This window comes from Engraulis encrasicolus, unplaced genomic scaffold, assembly GCF_034702125.1.
Source record: "Engraulis encrasicolus isolate BLACKSEA-1 unplaced genomic scaffold, IST_EnEncr_1.0 scaffold_35_np1212, whole genome shotgun sequence".
Taxonomy (NCBI): domain Eukaryota; kingdom Metazoa; phylum Chordata; class Actinopteri; order Clupeiformes; family Engraulidae; genus Engraulis; species Engraulis encrasicolus.
The window spans coordinates 299,356-314,355 of NW_026945654.1; positions in this window are offsets into that span (position 1 = coordinate 299,356).

Here is a 15,000-nt window from a genome sequence, read left to right on the forward strand (position 1 = left end):
ACCGTTTTTTTCTGATGACAGATGAGCGTCTAAGCTGTGCTTTGATAGGTGTTGACACAGACACAGAACTCAATTTTCTGTGAGCCTCCAAAAAGCACCCAAAATGCTGAAAAATCTCTGGCACTCTGGGTTAATCTTTTATGAAAATGGCTGGCAGCCAATGAGTTAATCAAAATGATATTTATTCCCCTGTGTCTACATTAGGCTATGGTTGTAAGCCTGCTGTTCATATTATAGTGTTGAACTTTCCTTCTGTGTACATTCCTATATGCAATAATGATTTCTTAATAATACTTAAGTTTATTGTTGATTATTTCTTTGCAAGCTTTCTTGATTATTTGCATTCCACTGTAATTACAATAAAGTTGATATCATAAGGCCAGGCCTACTAATATACAATTACTGGTATAGCAAGCATTTTAGCTATTGTTAATATGCTGGACAATAGTTTTTAAAAAAGTTTTTTTTAATTTGTCATTTCATGTTCTCTCTGTTATCCTTTCATTTGTTGTTTTACATAATTTGCTTGAATAGTGTTTACTTCTCTTTTTTTCAGATGCTATGCTTAGATTCCTCCATCCTACCCTTGACAATCCTCCTGTTGCATCCTCCTTTTCCACCTCTTCTACCAGCACCAGTGATGCAGCAGTATCAAGCTCCCCAGCTACCTCCACCCCTGCAACCCAGCCTGGTGACACAGCAGCATCAAGTGGGCCTCCAGCTACCTCCACCCTTGCAACCCAGCCTGGTGACACAGCAGCATCAAGTGGGCATATTGCTATTCCACATTTTCCACAAATTCTTAAATAAAACAACAACAAAACATAGCTATTTGATTTCTTGAGTATATGTACTCTAGCAGTGTATTTTTGTCCGATTCAATGGGCGCAATCTAAATTCTTGCCTAGGGCGCCAAATTGGTTAGGGCCGGCCCTGTTTTCATCAATGTGAATAAGATAAGAATGTATCTCTTGATCCCTGAAAGTGTGTATTCATGCACAAAAATGTGTATACATGCTGTACAAAAAATGCAAACAAAATGTTACCCATTTGCAAAGCTGAGAGTGATGAGCTTTGTGCTGTGGGATCTCTTGCCTGTAGGTTAAGGGGCCTCTGATGGCAATCTGATGCGTTCGACTGAATATCAATAAATCAGGCGATTTGATATAGGATCTTAGTTAGTTGCTGATATCTTACTTTGGGTGTGACCGTGGAGGTTCACTGCTGAAGTTAGGAAAGTCTGGCATAGACTTGTCACTCTTAATGGACACACAGCTGTACACCGGAGACACTGGCCTGGGCCGGTGAGGTCTGGGGAACAACAGAAAAGAAGATTTAGCAAAATAATAAAGAATGGACTAGGCAGTGTATTTAATGTACATAATCCAAGCTCTTACAATCCAGTAATCTAAAATATACCTTTTGTTTTATAGCGTCGCTAGATCTATTCATAGCCTTTTTTATGATTCCGCCATCTGCCGGTCATTCACCGTTCAAATAGCATGCGTAAGCTAAGAGCTAACGTGATGAACGTAACTCCCGCCATAGAATCGCTGTAGCATTGAATGCGCAGGGCAGCATACTCGTTAATGTCGTTCGTAACAGCTGCATCACCAGCTAACTTCACCTTCCTAATCAGAGACCTGTTTATGTAGGAGGGGAGTCATCGAGTCACTGCCTTCCGTTTCTAATTGACCCCGTGTACCAGACTTGGTCCTTGTGTCACCAAGTGAAAGATTCTTATGGAATATTGACTTAATCAGCCATTTTAGCCAGAAGACTCCACACTCAAAGGTCCAAATGCAGTTTGCAGCGGTAACAGCGTCAACAGAATTGTCATGGCAATGCATTCATTCATTTGATTTCCTACAGTGCATATACCGTAGGTCATTCACTAATTCATTTTCGTCAATTTCGTCAAATTCAATCATCAATTTCTGTACATGCACTGGTCATTACATTTCTTACTTCCCCATGCAGACATAGACGTACTTAAGATATGGACATAGACATTATAGACATACAAAGCGGATTCCAAAAAAGTTGGGACACTTGGTATTTTGTGAATAAAATCAAAATGCTGGCATTTTCAAAACATTCAATATGTTAATAGGGTAGAGCATTGTGTACAGACAACATATCAGTTGTTAAAGACAAGCAGAATGATTGTTTTGGGGTAATTGTGATAATTTCAAATTTCACCCTTGCAACAAATTCCAAAAAAGTTGGGACAGGGCCAATACAATGCTTTTTATGTTGGATAAGACTAAACACAACACAATGGAGGAAACTTAACATTTAAATACTTATACTGATGGCATGATTTTATTTCAAAAATAGATATTTTGATGTGCGAGACATGATTTCAGCAGCTAAACTGATAGGTGTGTTCTTCGACTTGTTTACCTTCTTGTAATGCTTAATACGTGGCAATCCTCACTGCAAGAAAACAATTTTGTCACCTGTTTACTCTTATGATGGAACCACACTGTTGGAACATAGTAGAGATTGAAATTTGCCATCATTATGGGGCAATATCTAAAGACTGTGCTCCAAAATATAATGCCTTGGTAGCTATGTATGCTGTTTAAAGTCTGAATATATCATTCAGCCCTCATTTTAGATGCTCTCCTACACGAGTTAAGAAGAAAGACCATAACCAAGGCATCTCTGCACTCCTTTACCATCATATATGCTGTCTTTCAGACTGACCACTAAATCAAGCTGAAGTATACATTTTCTTCATAACCTGGAGGGTGCATGACTCCATGATTTTAAAAAAGAGTGAAATATTTTCCATTCTATAATCAGAGGACAGTTTCACATGTCTCCAAGGTCCATCTAGAATGAGCTTTGCCACTTGCAGCACTGTTTAATGTCTGCATCATGTGCCTTAATCAAGTGTTGCGTTTATGGTAATTTTTTCAACAGCTGTCATTGTTGGAGTGTCATAGTTTGCTTATTGACGATGGGTATGTCATGATCTCATAACTCGTGCAATGATTTCACACAACTCTACATTGCAGAAATAGGCCTTATATGCCTGCAATTTTGAAAATTCAATCTTTCTGTGTAATAGATCAGTAATTAGTCCCTCAAAATCTTCGCTTCTCAGTGCCACAGCCTCTCTGTGATGGTATTTCATCTGTGCATTCATGTTGGCAGTCAATATAGTTCCTTTAAAAATATTCCTCATTGTGTTATTTTATGAATTATTCAACTATTACAACATTTTTGGCCCTGTCCCAACTTTTTTGAGATTTGTTGCATGGGTCGAATTTTAAATGACCACATATTTCCCTCAAAACAATGCTTTTGCCTCATTTTAACTTGTTCCCTTTATTGTTGACCTTGTGCCATTGTGCATCTTATGGATGGATTGAATGTTTTGAAAATGCCAGCATTTTGATTTTATTCACAAATTACCAAGTGTCCCAACTTTTTTGGAATTCGCTTTGTATACAGTACACATACAGAAATTTAAAGTGCAAGACTAGACAACATAAGATATGTATAGAACATACATTAAAAAGATGTATTTGTTGTGCATTCCTAAAAGTCCTATTGTGACAATTTGACATAGTAAAAATAACATTGTGAAGAATGCTATTATTCAAAAAATGTTACAAGACCAGCTAGCCGCCAGCTGGTCTCAATGTTAACTGCTAGCATGTAGGTAAAATTTGCACTACCATACTCAGAGACCAGTTGAAAGTACAGGAGAAAGGTAAGACTCATTTATTTAACTCAAGGGGAGGTGTAATATGAGCAAAGTATCACTTTAAGTCACTTTCATGATATTGCATACAGTGCAAACTTGCTTAAATACTGTACATTTCAATTGAGTAGTGCACGTGAGGGCTGTATGGATGTTTGGTTTTGGCAGTTTCAGATCATCTGGTTGTGCTGTTGAACAAATGGAAAGGTTTTTCTGAGTTTGATTATCAGGGCTCTAAATATCAAAATGTGGCTGGTCAGGGTAGTGCCTTCGTGTTGTGATGACAGGGTTTAGTTTGGATAGTAGTTTAGTAGTTGAGTCAGAGCCAGCGCGCCCAATACGCTCACTACGCTCTCAGCGTAAGGCCTCGCACGACCCGTTACGTCACTGACGTTGACAGTTAAAAAAAAAAAAAAAAAAAAACGCGAACTGATTTCATTGTTTATTATTGATTCCATCACACAAAACGTGAGACGTCCAACATGAAACGACATTTTCCCTGCGGAAACGACAAAAAGAAAAAGAAAATTCATGACAAAGAGCGATGAGAACAGCAGTCAGGTAGGCAACGTAACTCCTCTGTTGTTACGGTTATGCTTCCACTCATTGTGATCCTTCTTCTGTGGCTAATTTCGTATGGAGCAGAAGTGTCAATGGGCTTTTGTATTGCACAACAATGCCGGGTTAAAAAGTGCCCAGGTCTTCGATACAGTCACATGTTGTAAAAAGGGGGATTAACGTTTTACTGTTGTTTTGTTTTAAAAGGTAGAAGTTGTTGAGAACCACAAGCTGAGTAGCGTTTCGTTTAGCTTCTTACTGCTTATGCTATATATGAGGTTTTTTATTCTATGTATTGATGTTGTAATGTGTTTGCAATGTGGAGCTATGGAATCTTTTTTTTCCTCATCCTTACCCAATGTTTGTATAACACTTTCAGACAAGACTTCCGGGGCGCTCCCTCGCGTGCGACCCAGCAGCCTGTGTCTCTGTCTTTCAACATCATTGACTGACGGAGACTGGGACCGCAAACTGAATTGCCCTTCTGATGGGACTAATGAAGTTATCTGAATCTGAATCAACTGAATCAACAGGTAGGCTAGGCTAGAGAGAATGTGAGAGGACAGGGTGGTGTTGTCAAAGTTTTACTGTTGTTTCGAAAGGTGTACTAGTTGAATCATGTATGCGTGGCTGCCTCTCGATTATTTAGAAACAACTATCAACATACACAGACATTGATTTTGGTTTTGACAGGCGCTTAAGATTTTTGATAAGACGTCTGTGCAGTCTAAGCAATGGAGGAGGAGGGAGTGAGAGAGAGAAGGAGTGCCGTGCGTGTGTGTGTGTGTGTGTGTGTGTGTGTGTGTGTGGGGGGGGGGGGGGGGGGGGTTGATAACAATAGCATGGGGCCGCGGCTTGCTTGGATAGACCAATAAATCCAGACCTTTGGTGAATGACTGTAACTTGTGACGAAGGTGAATCTTTCCCAATAAATAGGGAACACAACAGTGTTAATTTCGTCAACCATGACTATGACTAAAATATTTCGTCAATGCCCTTTTTTGATTTTCGTCATTTAGACTAAGACTAAGACTAAATTGGGAAGGCAATGACTAAAATATGACTAAGACTAAAATTGATTTTCGTCATTGTGACTAAGACTAAGACTAAATTTTAAAAAGCTGACGAAATTAACACTGGTATTAAATAAAATAGAGAAAAAGAGAACCAGTGTGTGAAGAGGTTTTTTTCTGTACAGTGTGATATATGTTAAAGAGAGAAGCAGTGTGCTGAGAAGGTTTATTCTCAACAGTCAATGATATATGTTAAAAGTGTGTGGAGAAGTTCTGTAATGTACAGTGTTGACTAAAATGACGAAAATGACTAAAAATTGACTAAGACTAAAATTGATTTTCGTCATTTAGACTAAGACTAAGACTAAATTGGGAAGGCAATGACTAAAATATGACTAAGACTAAAATTGATTTTCGTCACTGTGACTAAGACTACGACTAAATCAAAAAAAGCTGACAAAATTAACACTGTAACACAACATTATTCACAATAATGTGTGATAACATTCATAATTACACATGTTATATAGCTAAATTATTTATTTTACATATTAGTTCCTTATCATAGGCCTATTCATTTATTTAAAAAAAAAACGTTTTAGACCAGATTACTAAAGGCAAGCTACTAGGGGGCAGGCTACACAATTTGATGGAGCTAAATTAATTGAAGCCTTAGTTATATTTTACAGGCGCTATGCTTAAGTTTCTGACCAGCTCAGACTCCAGTCAGTCAGCCAGTGGAGGGCCAGCACAATGTTCAGGTAGTACACAGATGAGCCAGGTAGGCCTACACCTGCAGCTGATGAGGTAGTCGCATGTTCAGTACAGCCACCGTTGTCTACATGTTCACAATCTGTTATGACATTATTGATGTTTTTGTCTCAAGAGCGCAGAAAGGGAGATTTTTTAAGTAAGCTTGATTTGAGTCAAATTTTGTGTCTGGTGCGTGCTTTGCGGGGGGGTGGGGGGGTGGGGGGTGGGGGGGGGATGGTTGATTCGCGCTTTATGGGGGCCCCTTGGCATATTTTTGCCTAGGGCCCCATGGAGGTCAGAACCGGCTCTGAGTAGAGTGTTTTCAGTTTTGAGGGTAGTTTTTGATGGACAAAGTGATTTCGCATCATTGGATTGTATGATTTTGATCATCAGATTGGTGCGGATGTCTGTGGAATCCGGAGAAGAACAGATGTACTCCATGTGCGCTACTTCAAAAATGTTCAAAGTTAGCATCTCTTTGCTAGCTCATGTTACAAATAAGTACTTGGCTTAGTATTATTAGGACTTACATACCATGGACGAACCAGTCGAAGTGAAACATTAAAAAGCTGAAAGAACGTTAAACGTTTGCCCCGTATCATCTGCTATGGTGACACGCGCATTTCAACAAGTTCAACATGATCCAAACTTAGCGTAGCAACTTAGATAAGCATATATTGATATCTTCCTTTGGGCCAGGCTGTGTGTAGCCTTGCGAGCCATCTTACGCACTTCCGCCAAAGGATTGGCTCCACTGCCCAAATGTTACACAAGTCAATTCTTTTGTGGATACTAAAACCACGAGAGAATATGGACAGAGAGATTTCATTAATTGCAATTCTACATTTGTCATATACCGCCTAACTTGTCCTTGCGCTGAAGGGTTCTTTTATATCGGACGCACAAAAAGGCGCATGCGAGATAGGCTAGCAGAACATAAATATGCTATCAGAGTGGGCAATTTTGACTATCCCATGGCGAAACATATCAATGAATACCATGGTAAAAATGATTCTCTGCTGCGCATACAGGGCGTCGAACATATCAAACCTCTTCCGAGGGGTGGAGACAGGTTAAAAAGACTTAATCAGAGGGAGACTTTTTGGATACACCAACTGGATGCCATGCGCTATCCTGGTCTAAATGAGGATATTGATTTTACTTGTTTTTTGTGATGCTTATTTGTACTTCTGGTCATTTTTTTCTGTGGCATCACTTATTACCCCAGGCTATTTTTTAATCCAGTGCAACAGCACATAGGCCTAATGGCGAGAGTTTTTCCCTCAGCACGTAATGAAAGCTAATCGGACGTCCAATGACAGGTGGTGCTGACGGACAGCGCATGAGGGAAAGAAGTTGCAAACTTGATCGTGTTCGGTTTCGTCAGTCCAACGGAACACTTCTGGCTATAGAAAATGAATCTGTATTGCAACAAATCTAGTTAGGCCTAGGTCTATATAGGCTATCCAAGATATTTAATTTAGACAGAATCCTTTCAAGCCGTGCAGCATCAACGTGGTCATATAGCCTACTGTCTGCACTTGTTCCGTTGCCTGCCTCATAGCAGAGAAGGAATGGCTTGCTGTTGTTGAGGATTTGTAACGTGGATTATCGAAACTGAAGACTTGATTTCTTCTATTGATACCTTTTTGTTTGGTATAATTACGGACAATGCAAATAACTGATTTTTGTGACGTTTGGGCATTTTTGGAAGGAATATAATCGAATTAGTCCCGCCGCTTGGGTTATTGTTTTTCGCGTGCATGTGGATGAGCATAGGCTATTGAATTTGATTGCAGCCTAATAGGCCTACTGAACAGTGGACTGAAATTGAATTGAATAGGACGTAAGCATACCTATGTAATTTTTAACAAGAGTGGCATTTTTCTCGGGTGCTAAATGCAAAAAGCACCATGGTCAGACCCTGGCGCGCAAGGTCATGTAGGCAGACATGAAAGACTCACTACTCCACGGGCAAATATCGGGAAAAATTAAGCACCACCAGCATGGACAGCTCCCCACGAGTCACTTATAATGGTTGGTCTTTTCCTGGGGTTTGATTCATGTTGTTTGGGGGAAAATATTAAAATAGCCTTTGTAATGGTAAGAATATTTCCAAAGAGCCAAGATGGGGCTTAAGATCAATATGGGCCAGGTTTGTCTCCTCACTCTCACTCACTCACTCTCTCACTCTCTCACTCTCTCACTCTCTCTCTCTCTCTCTCTCTCTCTCTCTCTCTCTCTCTCTCTCTCTCTCTCTCTCTCTCTCTCTCTCGCCACATATTTAATGTCGCTGTAAATTGGTGTAGGCTAATGTAGCAGAAAGTGCGAGACATTCGCTGGCCTCGTTGCACGCAACACGTTGTGAAATGATTTCTTAACGGTTTTAACCGCATCATTCGCGACTCTCGAGCAGTTTGAGAACTGAGGAGAATGAGAGAGAGAGAGGGCAGTGACTACCATGTCACTGAGACTATGTGTGTGTGTGTTGTGCCTAGTGAATCCAAGTGCAGAAAATACATATCCATATAGTTTATTACATAATGCACCATGTTATTACATTTCCATCAAAAAAAAAAAAGTTGCGGCCGCATTCCGTAATAAATTTCGCATTTTGTAATAATTTATTACAAGATGAGAAAAAAGTTATTACGAAATGCGTAAATTATTACACAATGCGGCAATTGTCACCGCATTATGTAATAATTTGTTACATTATTACATATTGCACCGTTATTACATAATGCGGCGTTACAACAGACCCAGGAGAGTCCAAAAGCCTAATTTAGCAAGACCAGTGTCCGAGTCAAGGATGAGTCCAGCTAACAGTGAGTCCAACCCTTACGGAACTCTACCATGGTTTTACTGTAGTAACCATAGCTTTACCGTAATAACCATGGTTTCTCTAAGTACTCTGAACCAATCACAGTTTAACTATGGCTCATCCATATTTTTTTGGGTAACCATGTAAACTGTGCTTCCTGACTAACCCTGGATCATGGTTATTCATGTTTTTTATGGGTTTTTTTCAGCATGGTTTGTGTCAATGGTTTAACCTCGATAAAAACATGGTTAATTGTGGCTTTCATGGTCACCCCCCCAAAAAACCCATGAAAACTTGTTCACAACTGTGGTATACAATGTACAGTGTATACTGTATTAAGATGTGATAAGCATGTATTGATATCTCACTTTGGGCCAGGCTGTGATGAATACATATACACTGTATTATGGTCTGTGGTGAATATATATATATATATATATATATATATATATATATATATATATATATATATATATATATATATATATATATATATATATATACTCTATACTGTATTAAGATGTGATAAGCATGTAGTGATATCTTACTTTGGGCCAGGCTGTGTGATGAATAGGCTACATATATACTGTATGCTGTGTTATTATAAGCATGTAGTGATATCTCACTTTGGGCCAGGCTGTGTGATGACTAGGCTACATATTTACTCTAGGCTGTGAGATGAATAGCATGTAGTGATATCTCACTTTGGGCAGGCCTTGACGTTAACTTTTTCACCCATCGGCCACTGTGGCTAGTGGTTTTCCCGAGTCACTAGCCATTCAGGTATTCCACTAGCCACCTATTTTGTAGCGTTTTTTTCTTTATCATGATATCGTAGGTCTAACCTCAGAAGATGAGGTGCTTAAGCAAGATGAGTGTATGAGTGTGTATGAGTGCTTTCTACATGGAATTATATCAAGCAAATAGAAACTGAGAAACAAACAATAGAATATAGGCTATAATGCGTATGTCATACCAAGGAATAAGCTGCCAGCCAAATTGGCTAGTGACACTGAAAGTATTACTAGCCACAGGCCAAATTTTATCAGCATTTGGCCGGTTGGCTAGTGCCAGTGTCAAGCCCTGACTTTGGGTCAGGCTGTGTGATGAATACATATATACTGTATAAAGATGTGATTAGCATGTATTGATATCTTAATTTGGGCCAGGCTGTGTGATTAATAGATATATTCTCTATACTGTATTAAGATGTGATAAGCATGTAGTGATATGTTACTTTGTGCCAGGCTGTGTGATTAATACATATATACTGTATACTGTATTTATATATGATGAGCATATATTGATATCTTCCTTTGGGCCAGGCTGTGTGATTAATACATATATACAGTATAAAGATGTGATTAGCATGTAGTGATATCTTACTTTGGGTCAGGCTGTGTGATGAATACATATATACTGTATAAAGATGTGATTAGCATGTAGTGATATCTTACTTTGGGACAGGCTGTGTGATGAATACATATATACTGTATAAAGATGTGATTAGCATGTAGTGATATCTTACTTTGGGACAGGCTGTGTGGTGAATAGGATACATATATACTCTATACTGTATTAAGATGTGATAAGCATGTAGTGATATCTTACTTTGGGCCAGGCTGTGTGATGAATAGGCTACATATATACTGTATGCTGTGTTATTATAAGCATGTAGTGATATCTCATTTTGGGTCAGGCTGTGTGATGAATACATATATACTGTATAAAGATGTGATTAGCATGTAGTGATATCTTACTTTGGGCCAGACTGTGTGATGAATACATATATACTGTATTAAGATGTGATAAGCATGTAGTGATATCTTACTTTGGGCCAGGCTGTGTGATGAATAGGCTACATATATACTGTATGCTGTGAGATGAATAGCATGTAGTGATATCTCACTTTGGGCCAGGCTGTGTGATTAATACATATATACTGTATTAAGATGTGATGATAAGCATGTAGTGATATCTCACTTTGGGCCAGACTGTGTGATGAATACATATATACTGTATTAAGGTGTGATGATTAGCATGTAGTGGTATCTTACTTTGGGCCAGGCTGTGTGGTGAATAGGCTACATATATACTCTATACTGTATTAAGATGTGATAAGCATGTAGTGATATCTTACTTTGGGCCAGGCTGTGTGATGAATAGGCTACATATATACTGTATGCTGTGTTATTATAAGCATGTAGTGATATCTCACTTTGGGCCAGACTGTGTGATGAATACATATATACTGTATTAAGGTGTGATGATTAGCATGTAGTGGTATCTTACTTTGGGCCAGGCTGTGTGGTGAATAGGCTACATATATACTGTATGCTGTGAGATGAATAGCATGTAGTGATATCTCACTTAGGGCCATGCTGTGGTGAATACATATACACTCTATTAAGATGTAATTAGCATGTAGTGATATCTTACTTTGGGCCAGGCTGTGTGGTGAATACATATACACTCTATTAAGATGTAATTAGCAAGTAGTGATATCTTACTTTGGGCCAGGCTGTGTGGTGAATACATATACACTCTATTAAGATGTAATTAGCATGTAGTGATATCTTACTTTGGGCCAGGCTGTGTGGTGAATACATGTGTACTATATTAAGATGTGATTATTAGCATGTAGTGATATCTTACTTTGGGCCAGGCTGTGTGTGTCCGCTGCTGAGGTGTTGGGACTCCAACTTGGACCTGAGGCTCTTGACCGACACATGGCTGAACTCTGGAGACCCTGAAGGCCTGGAGGACTCTGGACTGGAATACAACGACACAATGACACACTTCATATGGGATACTTCATATAGTATAATATGATACATATAAATCTATGTCATACAAGATACACACTTCATAGGATACAATGTAGTATATACCTGTATAACACACTTGTATTTCATATATGATATGAGTTTGAGATGTAATGAAAAGAGGAAAGTATAGACTTAACATTTGTGTGTGTGTGTGTGTGTGTGTGTGTGTGTGTGTGTGTGTGTGTGTGTGTGTGTGTGTGTGTGTGTGTGTGTGTGTGTGTGTGTGTGTGTGTGTGTGTGTGTGTGTGTGTGTGTGTGTGTAAAGGTTCTTGTGGTGGTCAGTAACTGTACACTTACTTTGCTTCAGCTGGCTCCATTGGAAGAGGAGATCCAAGATCTTTACTGGACACAGAAACACGTCTGACCACTGGCCATCACTCTGGCCGTCCCATCACACTGCAATACCATGACCAACACCATGAAATATGAAGTAAACTCTACATTAATACACTAGATACACTGCAATACCATGAACAACACCATGACACAGGCTACTGCACGATAAACAAACTCATTAATTTAATGAACAACACCATATTTAAATATACACTAGATACAGTGCAATACCATGAACAACACCATGAAATATTACGTAAACTCTACATTAATATGTACACTAGATACACTGCAATACCATGAACGACACCATGAAATATGAAGTTAACTCTACATTAATATGTACACTCGATACACTGCAATAGTATGAACAACACCATGACTCAGGCTACTGCACCGATAAATAAACTCATTAATATAATGAACAACACCATATTTAAATATACACTAGATACAGTGCAATACCATGAAGGACACCATATAATAGGCTATACGAAATAAACTCAACATTAATATATAGATACAATGCACTACCATGAACATGAAGAAATGTAGTCTACTGTTAATTTATTCCAACCACCTCATATGTCACACATTAACACTAGAACTACCACGGAGGGGTCAATTGACCTTTTTACCTAAAAGCCCCACAAGAGGGTCATTTGACCCTTTGGACCCCCTGCTGACACTCCTTTTGTTGTGGAAATGGGGCTGTTAGCAGCTCACAGCTGTCACTTGAGACACAGAGTGTTTTTGCCTGTGTGTGTGTGTGTGTGTGAGTGTGTGTGTGTGCCCATATGGTGGATTTATAAGCATATGGTGGATTTTTATGCAGTGAATCATCAGGATCAACAAGAATTTGAGATCAAAACTCTAAACATTTATTGTTAAAAAAAAAAAAACAGATTTACAATGAATGCAAAGCAACGGTTTTCCCAGTTTTCATGTGGAAGGTTGTTGCAGAAGTAACTTATTTTTGTGTGCCAAAAATAGAAGTAAAAAAAAAACAAAGAAAAAAAGCATATTTACAAAGAATGCAAATGAGTGAAATACATTTGAGCAGTCACTAACAATTCTGGCACTGCCATTGCTCCTTTCGGCATTTCCCACATGTGTATTTGTAACAGTCATCACAGCGCACTGTTGCACGATTGTCCTTGCATTTGATTTTAGCCTGACACTTGGCTCTTTGTCCGAGTTGTGGTGTGGAGGGCCTTTTGGGCCTTTTTCATACCAAAGTGGGAGTGAGCCAACTCTCTTGCCAGTTCAAACAGGAAATCCACCCGTCTTTCCTTTCTCCCGGTGCATAGTTGATAGAGCACGTGGGCATTCAGTGCTGCAATGTCTATCATGTTGTAGAACACTGCTACTGGCCAGCGCCTTGTTCCTGCGCGGACAGTGTATTCCCGCACCATCTGGTCCATGATATCGACGCCGCACTTTGTTGTGTTGTAGAGTGTGATGGTGTTTGGCTTCTTTTTGGTGGTTTCCTGTGTCTGAATCGTGCTGTGCATGCTGCTGAGAACATACACAGTCTTCTTCCGCTTGGGCGCATACACAGTCAGTGTGGCACCAGTGGATGAAAATACCTGGGTGGTAAATTCATCGCGGTGCATCTGTCGAGTTGACGGTGGGATTTCTTGGCGAATCCTGTTGACTGTGCAGAGGATGGTTGAATTCCGACTAAGTAGTCGTTTTGCAAGTGACAGTGATGTAAAGAAATTGTCTGTGGTAACATTTCTGCCCTTCTCCAAGAATGGTTCCATCAGCCTCATGACTACACTCTCAGACACTCAATCCCCACGAGGCCGAGTGGGGTCCTTGCCAAGATATGGGAGGATGTTGCAGACGTATTTGGTTTTCAAGTCACACGCCACCCAAAACTTGATACCAAACTTGTCTGGTTTAGTTGCAATGTACTGTAGGAAACAGCAGCGAGTCTTGCACGGGAAAAGTTGTTCGTCAATGGTGATGTGTTGACCAGGGATGTAGGATGTGATGCAGTTGGTGACAAACAATCCCCATATGTTTGAAATTGCAGCAAACCTATCAGTCTGTACTCGCTCACTGCGGGTGTCTCTGTCATCAAAGCGCAGGTGATGCATGATGTTTTGGAAACGGCCTCGGGGCATGGTTTCGATGATGTGTGGGCTTCCCAGGTTTTTCGACCAGCAGTCAGGCAGTGATGGCACCTTGAAGATTCCCCTCATGATGGTGATGGAAATAAATGCCATTAGTTCAGGTATGCCCATGAACCAATCCACATGCTCAGTTTGCTTCGCATGTTGAATTGTACAGTCTCGAATGATGCCAAGCATGTCCAGAGTGATGAAACAAAGGAAGCTCTGAAGGCGACTTGTGATTGACCTCCTGGCCTTAGCTGTTGGCTCTCCATCTGCGCTGTATGGCGATGGTGGGGTGAAATGTGGACCCATTCCCACCTGTTCTTCATGCCATACTATGCCATCTTGATGACTTATATGAAGAAAATGTGCTGACATGTTTCAGGACAACCATTACACTGAGAATCAACCAATTGGGATAGATCAGCAAGGTACATTCATTTGAAAATTGTACTGAATGTAAGCTGATTGTTTTACAGTTTTTCTCGATTGGTTTGGCTAATTTCTTGAAACCGAGATAACATTTCTATAATTTTTTGGTAATTTGGCTAAACATTCTTACACTTCTGCACAACAGTTCAGATAACTAGCAAAATGTCATATACCTCCCAAAACAGCTCATTCTTGCATCAGCACTAAACCTTCTCCCACATAAATAGTCAGTACCATATCCTTCTAAATTGGTTTGGCTCATTTGCATTCATTTAGTCATTCTGTCAAAATAAACTGGATGGTTCAGCATATCGCCATGGATCCTCATCACTTGCTCATATCACTCCAAAAACAGTTCACCCGTGTGTCGAAACTAAATTCCTTCCACAGAATGCCGTTTGAAAAAATGTCAAGA